General features: G+C 37.3%; 1 pseudogene; it reads right to left on the bottom strand.

Annotated features, from left to right (window-relative positions):
* Positions 1-6,407: 6,407 nt before the first annotated feature.
* On the bottom strand, positions 6,408-13,554 carry LOC100052989 (polyadenylate-binding protein 4 pseudogene; annotated as a pseudogene).
* Between the last annotated feature and the right edge of the window lie 1,605 nt (positions 13,555-15,159).

Raw genomic sequence — 15,159 nt, 5'->3', positions numbered from 1 at the left:
ACTAGATTGTTTCCTAAGACTTGTTAATGGTAAGAAATTAAAAAGAAGAAAAAGAGATTCCTGTGTTGTAGTAATAGGCACAAGGTGTGCTGCAGTAGAATAATCTACAAATAATGATATTACTCACCTTTATCATACTTCCATGCATTTTTGCTCACCTCATTAATTGTATCTTACAAACGATAAATATAGTGTCTCTATAATCTCAATTCCATTTCTTATACACAAAGCTCATGATAAAATGTGAACAAAGGGTGTTATGACCTATTGGGAAATGAATAAGAGAAATTAAGAAAGAAAACTAACATGCCAGGCCCAAGATAAGAACTGTATTTCCTCTCCAGGTAATAGATGGTTCCATTATTTTAGCAAGCTTCTTAATAGTCTCACTTTTACTATTAACAAGTCAGCTAAGTTTCTTATAAAAATATGCTATATTAAAAGAAAATGTATACTGAGAATTACATTCCTTGTAGGAAAAAATATTATAAATGATAAACGTTTATTTGAGGGTCAGAAAAGTAAAATATGTGGAAAGCCCATTAGATTGATAATCCTTTGCACTAAATGGATTTTTCTTTAAAATATGAACAATTATCTCTTATGTCAATTAAGAATAAGAAAAATAAAAGGTTTTATTTTACTTTACTTATTCCTTCTTCAATGCTCTTCCTTTTTTTATGAAGATCCAAATATTTGACCAAACTATTTTTCTTCTCTCTAAAGAACTATTAACATTTCTGGCAATGCAGGTCTACTGGCAACAAATTCCCTCAATTTATATTTTTCAGAGAAAGTCCTGGTTTCCCCTTCACTTTTGAAGGATTACTTCACCTGGTATAGAATTCTACGTTGGTAGTTCCTCTTGTTCAGAGACTTTCTCCTCAGCCATGTCACAACTATTATTAAGCCTATCAAAGATATTCTTCACTTCTGCTGCAGTTTCTTTTTTAATGCCTAGCAATTTTCTTTGGTCTTTCTTAGGATTTCCATGTCTGTGCTTACGTTGTATATCTGTTCTTGCATGCTGTCTACTTATCCATTTTGAACTTGTAGCATATTAATCATAGTTGCTTTAAAATCATGATCTGTTAATTCCAACATCCATGCCATGTCTGGATCTAGTGCTTGCTTTGTCTCTTCAAATCGTGTTTTTGTATTTTGGTATGCCTTATAATTTTTTCTTGATAGTCAGATATGTTGTACTAGGTGAAAGAAACTGCTATAAGTAGGCCTTTAATAATGTGGGGGTGAGGTGTGAGGGGAGGGGAAGTGTTCTATAGTCTTATGATTAGGTTTGTGTTTTAGTGAGCCCGTGCTCTGACTGTGAACTTCACAAGTGTGTCTCATTTTTTTCTCCCCTCCTAGGTGGGATAAGATGACTAGAGTGGGCTGGAGTTGATATTTACCTTCCTCCAGGTCAGTTAGTCTCTGCAATACCCCAGTAGGTTGGGTTCTGTTTTACAAGTTTGCCCTGAAGGCAGGCCTTGTTAAGAACAGAGTGCTGTCTGGTGTCTTTCAAAATGGTTCCTTTTCCCCTCCCACTTCTGGAAGTCCAGAGGGACTTTCTCTGACATTTACTGTTGCCACCTAGTCAAGCTCCTAGAGGTAAATCTTACAATATTGTGGAAGCTGTCTCCCTATGACTAGGTCTCCCTAGAGTTTTTCTCAAAGTTATCTGAACTGAGCCATCAGTAATTAGTCAGCTACAGCTCACGTTTTTCTACCCAACACTGGTTCCTGTGATGGTTTCTCTGAGTCTCTGTTCTGGGAAGCTGCAACTCCCTGTATTAACCTATTTGTCTCAACCATTATGGGGACAGTGGTTTGCCCTGTGTCCTTCCCTCTCTCATGGATCCAAGAAAAGTTGATTTTTCAGTCTGCAGGCAGACTAATATTGATATTGAGGATATATCAATAGAATCCTCAGAAAGTGAAAAGCAGTTACAACAAAGACTGAGCACAAAACAAAACAATATCTAAGTACTGGGGGCCAACTACAAAGGTGTAACAGAGAGATAATTAGAAAACCTGAAGGAACAGACAGAAACCAACAAAAGAAACATTTAAAACAATAATGACTGAGAAGTTCCCCAAATCGTTTACTTGTTGTTAGGATGGAGTGGTGATTTCCAAGATCCTTACATGCAGAACAGAAACCAGAAGTCTGGTTTGTCTTTTCATTATTTTAAAAATGTCATTCAAAAAGCAGAAGTTTTAAATTTTGATGAACCCAGTTCATGATTTTTTTCTTTTTTTGATGTGCCATTAGTGTCATATCTAAGGAATCTTTGCCTAATTTGAGGTCAAAAATATTTTCTCATGTTTTATTTTTCCAGAAATTCAATATTTTTTTATTTTACATTTAAGTTTATGGATCAAAGTGTTTTGTTGATTTTTTTTGTTTTGCTTTGCTTTTTTGCATGTGGATATACAATTGCTACAGTGAGATATATAGATATATAAATGTATGTATGTGTGTGTGTGTATATATCTTTTTTGATAATTTATCTTTCTCCACTGAGAAACAACTCCACTGAGTTGTCTTCAACTTTTTTTGAACATATATGTTAACCATATATGTATGGATATATTAAAGACTTTATTCTGTTACATTGCTATATTTTTCTATCTTGATGCCAATGCCACAATTTTTTAATTTTAAAATAAGCTGTGAGGTAGGTAATGTTAGCCCCCTTCTTCATTTTCTTCAAAGTAGTTTAGAGTATTCTAGGTTATTTTCATTTCCATATGACTGACAGAATCTGCTTCTCAATTACAGAAAAAGTCTGCTAGGATTTGATTGGAATTGCATTGAATCTATAGATCAATTTGTAAAGGTTTGAATTATTAACAATGTTTAGTTTTCCAACCCATGAAATAGGTTCCTTTCTATTAATTTATTTTATTTTATTTTTTTAAGATTTTATTTTTCCTACCAAAGCTCCTCAGTACATAGTTGTATATTTTTAGTTGTGGGTCCTTGTGATTGTGGCATGTGGAATGCTGCCTCAGCATGGCTTGACAAGCAGTGCCATGTCCGCGCCCAGGATTCAAACTGGTGAAACCCTGGGCTGCTGAAGCAGAGCGCGCAAACTTAACCGCTTGGCCACCGGGCCGGCCGCAATTAACTTAGATTTTAATTTATCTCAGCAATGTTTCATAGTTTTAATATAGGTCCTGTATATCTTTTATCAAATTTTTCCCTATTTAATATCCTTAAGTATTTCATGTTATTCGAAAGCCATTTTTTCTTTAATTTTAATGTTCAATTCTTTGTTGTTAGTATATGTAAATACAAATGATTTTCATAGTGTTATTATATCCTGCAACTTTGCTAAACTTATTTATTAGTTCTAAAAGAATTTTGATAGATTCCATGAGATTTTCCATTGGCAATCATGTAATCTGCAAATAAAGACAGTTTCACTTCCTTTCCAATCTAGATGTATTTTCCCCACTTGTTTCACTGCACAGGTTAGAACCACCAATATAATGCTGTTTCCAAATAGTGAACAAAGATATCCTTTTCTTGTTCATGATTCAAAGGGCAAAGCATTCAATCTTTTATGATTAAGTTTACTGTTAGTTCTTGTTCTCTACCTCTCCCCTCCACCTCTCAGGTTGAGAAATTTTCCTTTTATTCCTAGTATGACAAGACTTTTCATCAGCAGTGGATGTTTGGTTTTGTCAAGTGAATTTTCTGCTTCTGTGAACATCATTCAGCACCCCTTTACTAATTTGTTAGTATGCTGAATTATATGGATTGATGCCTGCCAGGCATTCCTGGGGTAAATCTCAACTTGTTCATGATGTTTGTTCATACCTGTTTGATATGTTGTTGAATTTGCTTTCCTAAAACTTGGTTTAGAATTTTCACACATCTTAATAAGGGATATGGGTGTTTGGTTTTCTTTTCTTGCAGTGAGTTTATTGGATTTTGCTATGAGAATATCTTGGTCTCATAGAATGAGTTGGAAAGTATTCCCTCTTCTTCAATTTTCTGTAAGATTTTATATAGAATAATTACTATTTTTTCTTCTTTATTGATAGAAGTCACTAGTAAAGACATATAGACTTGGAATTAGTTTGTGCACTACTGTTAGGACTACATAGATTATGCATAGATTATGCATTTCTTCCTGGCCGTTTGTGTATTTCGAAGAACTTGTCCATTTCATTGAATTTGTTGAGTCTATTGGCATGAAGTTATTCACAATATTCTCTTTTTTGCTTAACATCCATAGAATAGTCACCAATGTCATCACTTTTATTCCTAATATTAGTAATTTGTGTCACCTCTCCTTTTTTCCAGATCTCATCCTGCTAGAGTCTTGTCAAATATTTTATATTCTCAAAGAATCAGCTTTTGGGTGTACTGATTTTCTTGATTTCTTTCTTAGTATCTATTTCATTGACTTCTACTGTGATTTTTAATATGTCTTTTCTGTTCCTTATTTTGGGTTTTATTTTCCTTTTTTTTCTAGTGGCCTAACATGGCAGTTGGGGTCACTGATTTTAGAGGTTTCTTCTTTTTTTTAACGATTGGCACCTGAGCTAACATCTGTTGCCAATCTTCTCTTTGTTTCTACTTTCTCTCAAACAGCCCCCCTCCATGCATATTTGTATGTCCTAGTTGTAGGTCCTTCTAGTTGTGCCACATGGGATGCCACCTCAGCATGTCCTGATGAGTGGTGCTAGGTGCGCACCCAGAATGTGAACCGGTGAAAGCCTGGAGCAGGTGAACTTAACCACTCGGCCATGGGGCTGGCCCTCTTCTATTTAGAGTAGATGTTTACTGCTATATATTTCCCTCTAAGTACTGTTTTCAGCATCCCACACACTTTGACAGGTTGCTTTCCCATTTTCACTAAGCTGAAAATACAGTTTTTCCAGATATTTGCTATTTTTCACATATCTTTCCATTATTGATTTCTAATTTAATTCTATTTTATAGAATTTGGAGAAAATACTCAGTATGACTTGGTTCCTTTTTAAATTTATTGAGACTTCTTTTATGGTTCAGAATATGGTTTACATACATAGATGTTTTCAATGTATTGTAAGAAGATGTTTTGTTTACTTTTTTGTTTACTACTTATCGCCTCTTTGTTCCAGTTTTTATTTTTCCTTTTCTGCCTTCTTTCAGACTAATTATTTTTTTAAGATTCCATTTCATTTCTTCTGTTGGTTTATTAGTTATAACGTGTTATTTTAATGTGCTTTAAAATGTCTTTAGCTTATCACCGTCTATCTTCAAGTGATATCATAGTACTTTACATTAAAATAATACTCTTCTATTTCTCCATTCCCATACTTTGGGCTGTTGTTGTCATACAGTTTATTTTAAATATGTTAAAACCTCAGTATTTATCTTTTAAAAATAATCAAATAAGAAGCAATTGTATACTGACCCAGATAATTGCCTTTCCTGGAGTTCCTTCTTCACACGTGTAATGTGATATTTCCACCTGATATCATCTTCCTCTGCCTGAAGAATTTCCTTCACCATGTCTGTCTAGTGAAGAACTGTTGTAGATGAATTCTTTCCACTTTTGTATGTCTGAAAAAGTCTTTATTTCACTGTTATTCTTGAAACATATTTTCTCTGGGAAACTCTAAATTGAAAGTTTCCCTGCTTTTCATCAGTTTTAAAGCTGTTCCAAAGTCTTCTAACTTGCAATTTTTTAGATGAGAAATCTGCTGTCATCCTTATTTGTGCACTGTCATCTTTATCTTTGTTCTACTGTATGTAATTTATCTTTGTTCATTGGATCTTGATAAAAATTTCTGTTTATTATTGGTTTTGAACAATTTAATTATGACTTGAGATAGTTTTCTTCATATATATTATACTATGGCTGCATTGAGCTTCTTGGACCTGTGAAGTTTATAGTTTTAATAAAATTAGAAAATTTCAGGCTATTATATCTTAAAATATGTTTTTCCATCTCTCAGTCTCTCACTATATATATATTAGATTGGTTGAAATTGTGTCTCATGTTAATGATGCTGTGTTAATTATGTTTATTTTTTCTATGTGTTAATTTGATAATTGTTATTGTTTGTCTGTAAATTCATTAATTTCACCTTCTGCATGTATAATCTGCTGTTAATCCATCCAGAAACATTGTAATTTTACCTTTGGAAGCTTGATTTGGGTCTTTTTATAACTTCCGTGTCTCTACTTAAAATTTTGAACATATGCAATAGTTGTAATAACTAATTTAATGTCCCTGTCTAGTAATTCTAACATCCTGTCAATTGTGGATGAATTGTGACTTGAGGTCTCCTACCTTACTACCAGCCTGGATTAAGCCTCGTCTGTGCTAACCAGTAGATGTGTAATATGAAAGTCTTCTCTGAGCCTGTGAAACTCCTGGCACAAAGTAGCCACCAACTTCAGGCTAGAACTGAGTTAAGATGGCATTGGCAGGGAATGCTCTTATTCCAGCCACCTGCTGCATACACTGGTTGCTTAGGTGAACCTTCTTCTCTTCCTTCCTCTAGGCTAGCACAATACACAGTGGCTTGGAGCCCACCATGTATCTATTTTTCTCAGCAAGTGCTTTGGTTACCTGTTCAGGAGATGAGAAATAGATGAAGCCAAACCCTTTGCTTCTCCCATCCTCCTGCATTACCTTTGGTCATTGATCCAAAAGAGGAAAACTCTTTCCATAATTTCTCATCATCAGTGGTGTCATCGAAGTTCTTAATGTAGAGATTCATGCTGATAGCCACAATTTTCCCTTGTTTCAGCTCTTCAAATTTCCGTTTTAACGCAGCCTGATGTTCCACTTTGTTCTGTGCATGACACACAAAAGTGGTTTTCCCACTGATTTCCTTTCCATTCATCCCTTCCAGAGCCTTATTGTCATCCTGTTGTTTTTTGTAACTCACAAAGACAAAGCCTTTGGATTTCCCACTGGGATCTCTGATCCCTTTGACACTTAGGCTCTTACAAAACTGGTTGAACAGCTCTTTCAGACTCTCACCATCTAGCTCTTCCCCAAAGTTTTTGATATATTGCCATATTCCCTGACTTTGGCTCCAAGCTTGGATTCCTGCTGTTTTCTCCTTTGGAGACTGGAATCTGCTCACAAACATTTTGCAGTCATTGAGGAGCATGCCATTTATCTTCCTGATGCCCTGACAGCAGCCTCTTAGGTCTCAAAGAGGATGAAGGAATAACCCGTAGAGCTGTTCTCATCATACACCATCTTGCAGGGCAGAATGATTCCAAAAGCAGAAAAAGTATCATAAGTACTTTATTATCTATAGATTTGTCCAGGTTAATTTTTTTTTTAATTGAGCTAATGACAGGTTACAATATTGTGAAATTTCAGTTGTACATTATTGTCTCTCAGTCGTGTTGTAGGTGCACTCCTTCACCTTTGTGCCCACCCCACACCCCACCTTTCCCCTGGTAGCCACTAATCTGTTCTCTTTGTCCAGATGTTTAAATTCCTCATATGAGTGGAGTCATACAGAGATTGTCCTTCTCTATCTGGCTTATTTCACTTAACACAGTTCCCTCAAGGTCCATCCGTGGTGTTGCAAATGGGATGATTTTGTTCTTTTTTATGGTTGAGTAGTATTCCATTGTATATATATATATATACAACATCTTCTTTATCCAATCATCAGTTGATGGGAACTTAGGTTGCTTCCACCTCTTGGCTATTGTAAATAATGCTGCAATGAACATAGGGGTGCCCATGAACTTTTAGAATTGCTGACTTCAAGCTCTTTGGATAGATATCCAGTAGTGGGATAGCTTCGTTGTATGGTAGTTCTATTTTTAATTTTCTGAGGAATCTCCATACTTCTTTCCATAATGGCTGCACCAGTTTGCATTCCCAACAGCAGTGTATGAGCGTTCCTTTTTCTCCGCAACCTCTCCAACATTTGTTACTATTTGTTTTAGTTATTTTTGTCATTCTAATGGGTATAAGGTGATATCTTAGTGTAGTTTTGATTTGCATTTCCCTGATGATCAGCGATGATGAACATCTTTTCATGTGCCTATTGGCCATCCATATATCTTCTTTGGAGAAATGTCTGTTCATGTCTCCTGCCCATTTTTTTATCGGGTTGTTTGATTTTTTGTTGTTGAGTTCTGTGAGTTCTTTATATATTATGGATATTAAGCCTTTGTCGGATGCATGACTTGCAAATAATTTTTCCCAGTTAGTGGGCTGTTTTTTTGTTTCAATCCTATTTTCCTTTGCCTTGAAGAAGCTCTTTAGTCTGATGAAGTCCCATTTGTTTATTCTTTCGATTGTTTCCCTTCTCTGAGAAGACATGGTGTCTGAAAATATCCTTTTAATACTGATGTCAAAGAGTGTACTGCCTACATATTCTTCTAGAAGCCTTGTGGTTTCAGGTCTCACTTTAGGTCTTTGATCCATTTTGAGTTTATTTTGGTGAATGGTGAAAAAGACTGGTCAATTTTCATTTTTTTACATGTGGCTTTCCTGTTTTCCCAGCACCATTTGTTGAAAGGACTTTCTTTTCTCCATTGTATGCCCTCAGCTGCTTTGTTGAAGACTAGCTGTCCATAGATGTGTGGTTTTATTCCCAGACTTTCAACTCCGTTCCATTGATCTGTGCACCTGTTTTTGTACCAGTACCATACAGGTTTGATTTCTGTAGCTTTGTAGTGTATTTTAAAGTCAGGGATTGTGATGCCTCCAGCTGTGTTCTTTTTTCTTCTCAGGATTGCTTTAGCAATTCGGGGTCTTTTGTTGCCCCATAAGAATTTTAGGATTCTTTGTTCTATGTCTGTAAAGAATGTCATTGGGATTCTGATTGGGATTGTGTTGAATCTGTAGATTGCTTTAGGTAGCATGGACATTTTAACTATGTTTATTCTTCCAATCCATGTACATGGAATGTCTTTCCATCTCTTTATGTCATCATCCATTTCTTTCAGAAAAGCCTTGTAATTTTCATTATATAAGTCTTTCACTTCCTTAGTTAAATTCAACCCAAGGTATTTTATTCTTTTTGTTGTGATTGTGAATGGTATTGTGTTCTTGAGTTCTTTTTCTGTTAGTTCATTATTAGAGTATAGAAATCCTATGGATTTATCTAAATTGATTTTATACCCTGCAACTGCTGTAGTTGTTCATTACTTCTAAAAGTTTTCCAATGGATTCTTTGGAGTTTTCTCTATATAAGATCATGTCATCTGCAAACAGCTAGAGTTTCACTTCTTCCCTCCCTACTTGGATTCCTTTTGTTCCTTTATCTTGCTTGATTGCTCTGGCCAGGACCTCCAGTATTATGTTAAATAAGAATGGTGATAGAGACCATCCTTGTCTTGTTCCTGTTTTCCGTGGGATGGCGCTCAGTTTTTGCCCATTGAGTATGATGTTGGCTGTGGGTTTGTCATACATGGCTTTTATTATGATGAGGTAGCTCCCTTCTATGCCCATTTTGTTCAGAGTTTTTATCATAAATGACTGTTGGATCTTGTCAAATGCTTTCTCTGCATCTATTGAGATAATCATGTGGTTTTTATTGCTCAGTTTGTTGATGTGGTGTATCACGTTGATTGATTTGCAAATGTTGAACCATCCCTGTGTCCCTGGTATGAATCCTACTTGATCATGATGAATGATCCTTTTCATGAATTGCTGAATTCGGGTTGCCAAAATTTTGTCGAGAATTTTTGGATCTACCTTCATCAGCAATATTGGCCTGTAGTTCTCATTTTCAGTGCTGTCCTTGTCAGGCTTTGGTATCAGCGTGCTTTTGGCCTCGTAGAATGTGTTAGGTAGTGTTCCATCCTCCATAATTTTTTGGAACAGCTTGAAAAAGATAGGTATTAAATCCTCTCTGAAAGTTTGATAGAATTCCCCAGGAAAGCCATCTGGTCCTGGGGTTTTATTCTTTGGGATGCTTTTGATTGCTGTTTCAATCTCTTTGCTTGCAATTTGTCTATTCAAATTGTCTGCTTCTTCTTGGCTAAGCTTTGGGAGATTGTAGGAGTCCAAGAATTTATGTATTTCCTCTAGATTATCCATTTTGCTGGTACATAGTTTTTCATAATATTCTCTTATAATCCATTGTATTTCTGCAGAGTCTGTTGTTATTTCTCCTCTTTCATTTCTGATTTTGTTTATTTGAGCTTTCTCCCTTTTTTTCTTTGTTAGTCTGGCTAGGGGTTTGTCAATTTTATTTGTCTTCTCAAAGAACAAGCTCTTTGTTTCATTGATCCTTTCTACTGCCTTTTTTGTTTCAATAGCATTTATTTTTGCTCTGATTTTTATTATTTCTCTCCTTCTGCTGACTTTGGGCTTTGTTTGTTCTTCTTTCTCTAATTCAGTTAGGTGTAGTTTAAGATTGCTTATTTGGGATTTTTATTGTTTGTTAAGATGTGCCTGTATTGCGATGAATTTTCCTCTTAATTCAGCTTTTGCTGTATCCCATATGAGTTGGTATAGCATGTTGTCATTTCATTTGTCTCCAGGTAGTTTTTGATTTCTTCTTTAATTTCTTCAATGATCTATTTCTTGTTCAATAGCATATTGTTTAGTCTCCATATCCTTTTGCATTTCTCAGCTTTTTTCTTGTAATTAATTTCTAGCTCTATAGCATTATGATTGGAAAAATGCTTGTTATTATTTCAATTTTTTTTAAAATTTGCAGAGGCTTGCCGTGTTTCCCAACATATGGTCTATCCTTGAGAATGTTCCATGCATGCTTGAGAAGAATGTGTATTCTGTTGTTTTTGGATGAAGTGTTCTATATATGTCTATTAAGTCCAACTGTTTGAACTTTTCATTTAGCTCCACTATTTCTTGGTTGATTTTCTGTTTGGATGATCTGTCCATTGATGTGAGTGGGGTATTGAGGTTCCCTACTATTATTGTGGGTTTTTTTGATATCGTCTTTTAGGTTTGTTAATAGTTGCCTTATGAACTTTGGTGCTCCTGTGTTAGGTGCATAGATATTTATAAGCGTTATTTCTTCTTGAGGAAGTGTCCCTTGATCGTTGTATATTGGCCCTCTATGTCTCTCTTCATCTGCCTTATATTGAAGTCTGTTTTGTCTGATATAAATATTGTGACACCTACTTTCTTTTGTTTGCTATTAGCTTGGAGTATTGCCTTCCACCCCTTCACTCTGAGCCTGTGTTTGTCCTTGGAGCTGAGTTGTGTTTCCTGGAGGCAACAAATTGTTGGATATTGTTCTTTAATCCATTTTTCCACTCTGTGTCTTTTTATTAGAGAGTTCAATCCATTTACATTGAGTGTGAGTATTGGTGCATGAGGGCTTAATGCTGTCATTCTGTTGCTCGTTCCCCAGTTTTCCTGTGTTTCCTTTGTTCTTGTCCTCTGTTTTAGCCTACCCATTGACTTCTGCAGTTTCTTATGCTGGATTTCTTAGATTTTTCCTTATTTGTGTTTTGTGTCTCTGTTCTGTTTTTTAATTTAGTGGCTAACCTGAAATCTGTATTCAAAATCTTGTGTATAACATAGTCCATTTTCTGGTGGTCTCTTATTTACTTAGCCTAGACTGTTTCAGTCCCTTTCCTCCTTCCCTCCTAAATTATTATTTTCATCTCTTATTCCAACTTGTGTTGTGAGTTTGTGGTTAGAATGATAAGATTGTCTTTGCTTTGGTGATTTACTTCCCTTTATCCTAATGCTATAGTTGAATATTTGCTATCCTATTCCGATTCTATCTATTTGTCTCCCTACTCTCTGTTTTGTGACCCTTTTCTCCTTTTTTTTCTTTTTTCAAGTATGAGAGCCTTCTTAAGGATTTCTTGTAGTGGAGGTCTTGTGACTGTGAAGTCCCTTAGCTTTTGTTTGTCTGCAAAAGATTTAATTTCTCCCTCATATCTGAAGGATATTTTTGCTGGATAGAGTTTCTTGACTGACGATTTTTATCCTTTAAAGTTTTGAATATGTCATTCCAATCTCTCCTTGCTTGTAAGGTTTCCGTAGAGAATTCCACTGAAAGTCTGATAGGGGTTCCTTTATAGGTTATTTTCTTCTGCCTTGCTGCCCTGAATATTCTTTCTTTGTCATTCATTTTTGCCATTTTTACTACTATATTCCTTGCAGTAGGTCTTATTACATTGACAAATCTAGGAGATCTGAAAGCTTCCTCCACACACATTTCTCTCTCAATCCCTAGATTTGGGAAGTTCTCTTCTATTATTTCGTTGAGCACACTTTCTGCTCCGTTTTCCTTTTCCACGTCCTCAGGATTTCCAATTATTCTTAAGGTTCATTTTCTCATTGAGTCAGCTATTTCTCAGAGATTTCCTTCAGTTTTTTAAATTCTTATTTCTCTTTCTTCCTCTGTCTGGAGCCATTCAGCCTGTCTATCTTTGATTATGCTAATTTGCTCCTCTATGGTGTCTACACGGGCATTCAGGGAATCCGTATTCTGTTTTATCTGATCCATTGCATTTTTCATCTCTAGTATTTCTGATTGATTCTTCTTTATAGTTTCAATCTTTTTTGTGAAGTAACTCTGGAACTCATTGACTCATTTCTCTATATTTCCCTTTACCTCATTGAGTATTTTTATGATAGCTATTTTGAACTCATTTTCACTTAGTTTACCTATATTCAAATCCTCAGGACATACTTCTGTGTTTTTATTGTTTTCCTTGTGGACTGGAGCTTTTATAAATTGCTTGATGGTAGAGGAGCATTTTTTGCACATGATGCTATTATTTGGTTGCAGTTACAGCCTGTCGCCACTAGATTGGGGTTAAGAGCCGCACGTTCTGAGCCCGCCACCTTCAGCTGCAATGGCGGCGCTCAGCGCAGGTTGGGGGAGGGGGAGCACTTTCTCTTGTGTGCCTACCTGGATTCAGATCAGCTCTCACTCTCTGGTCTCCCAGGGCCCTGGCTTGCTGGGGTTCCCCCACGGGAAAGCTTTCCCCCATTAGAGGGTTTCCACCGCACAGGTGGTGGGAGTCCTGGACAATCCCCAGATGCGTGGCCCCTTCCCTGCTCCTTCCCTCACCTGCAGCAGTGATCCCAGTCTCTAGGGGAGGGAGTGAAGTTCTCTCTTACCCTGTTCCAGCTCCTCCAAGGGCAGCTTCAGCCTCTCTGCCGTCTGTCATTTGGCTGCTGTGAGTCTCTGATGATTCCTGTTATTAGAATTTTTTTTTTTTTTGCTTGGAAAGTAGTTGCTCTTTTTGGTTGTAATTTGGAGGGGAGAGAGTCTTGGGTGAGCTCACGCTGCCATGTTGCTGACATCACTCCTGTCCAGGTTCTTGATGAAGAAATTTCCCACACCCAAATTTCTCAGAGGATCCTTCTGAGATTACATGACACAGAGTGGCTTTCCCTTAATCACATCAAAGTTTATGGTGTCTAAGTCTTGCTCCACATCAGCAGGCTGAGGGAAATTGACATAGCCATAACTCAGGGAGTGCAGGTAGTCATATCATGGCACACCTGGATGCACAGCACAAGCCCCACAGCACTGAACTTTTCATACTGCACGCCCAGTGATGTCTGAGGACAGGCCATCCATGTTCAGGGAGGTGATAGCGTAGCTGCTGGCTGCAGCGTTCATTCATGTCCCCAGGCCCTACCACCTAGAGACTTGCCAGGAGGACGTCTTGTAGGAATCATACAGGTCAAAAGGGGCGCTCTTCTCAGAGCCAGCCTGGTGGCATAGCAGTTAAGTTCCCACACTCTGCTTCAGTTGGATCCCCAGTGCAGACCTATGTGGTGCTTATTAAGCCATGCTGCGGTAGGCGTCCCAAATATAAAACAGAGGAAAATGGCCACACACCTTAGCTCATGGCTAATCTTCCTCAGAAAAGAAGAAAAGGATGGGGGCTCTTCTCAGAGCTGAGGCTCACACCTTGGCCCACAGGTGGCAAAGAGTGAAGATAAGAGGATTCGTCACAGGCTCAAAGAGATAGAGGACCAGAAAAAGGAGTTCAGGACAGCTTGTGGGAGACAGCGACACAGCAGACAAAAGGCTCTTAAAAGCAATGTGGCCCTTCCTGGGAGTTTGTAATTTTCAGTTGTCCTGGTTTGCAGCTCAAAAAAGAAAATTACAGTTGAGAATCCCCTCCAAACGCTAAAATTTATTCTAGAGGCTGCCAAATGATGCCCACGGCAGCATCCAGGAAATGCATTTCTCTACAAATATAGGCATCTGGCATCTGGCGGTTTAAGACTACAGCAGCCAGGGGAAGAGGGAAACAAAATATTTCCTATTGCAGACTATGCAAGCCCCGGGAAGGCTGAGCATGCAGCTACCCACCACGCTGGGGCCAGCACAGGGCATTTCAGACACATGGTGCACCCCAGCACACTGGGGGAAGGGTCTCTCTCTCTCTTTCTCTTTCTCTTGGGATTTTCTTTTCCCCGATTTTAAAGCATTTTCATTTTTTCTCTCTCTCTTTTTCTTCTTCAGGCTGCTGTGCCCAAAGTAACAGGGGATGCCATGACCTGGGGTGGAGAGATTATTTGATCTTTTTTATATCTGAATTTTAAGATCTTTTAGGTGAGACCATAACTATGTTTGAGCTCAAATCTAACCTTTTCCTACAACTAAAGAAAGATCCTTCTGTGCGCTCTACCCAAGGCCCCAGAAATGATGAGGTTTTGCATCTGCCTGGTGGGAAGAGTGTTGCCCCTGGCTCTATGAGCACTTAGTGTTGTTCTCTCCAATCCTTTCATGAGATTCTGTAGCATTCTGAACTTCCCTCACACACATGCAATGATCAGTGCTTTGCTCAGTAGCAAGGCTGGCTCTCTGCAGGTTTCTCAAGTTCTTGCTCTGTGCATCTTTCTCCTCTTTAATAATAGGTCCTCTAGTTAATGCTGTTTTAGTTTACTCACAATCTAAGCTCCATTTCCTCAACTCAGGAAGTTTTTTCAGGTTTACATTCTTCATCCTTTCCTGTATCCTGATGTGGAATCTTGCATGAAGCAGTATGCTTGGACCACAGCAACACTCATTTCATCTGTTTTCCATTTCTGGGGGTTCATCATCCTTCATAGTCTGATGTTCAGTGCCTTGAAATGTTTCATGGCTTTATCTTTTCTTTTCTTTTTTTTTTTTTTTTTGGTTGTTTTAAAGTTTGGGGTAAATCCAGCCCTTGTGCATTTCATTTTCTGGCTTTCATGGATCGGTATAAATAGCCAGCTCTAATTCCTTCTG

The sequence above is a fragment of the Equus caballus genome, chromosome 9 (assembly GCF_041296265.1).
Source record: "Equus caballus isolate H_3958 breed thoroughbred chromosome 9, TB-T2T, whole genome shotgun sequence".
NCBI lineage: Eukaryota > Metazoa > Chordata > Mammalia > Perissodactyla > Equidae > Equus > Equus caballus.
This window is presented reverse-complemented; position numbering and strand designations above follow the sequence as displayed.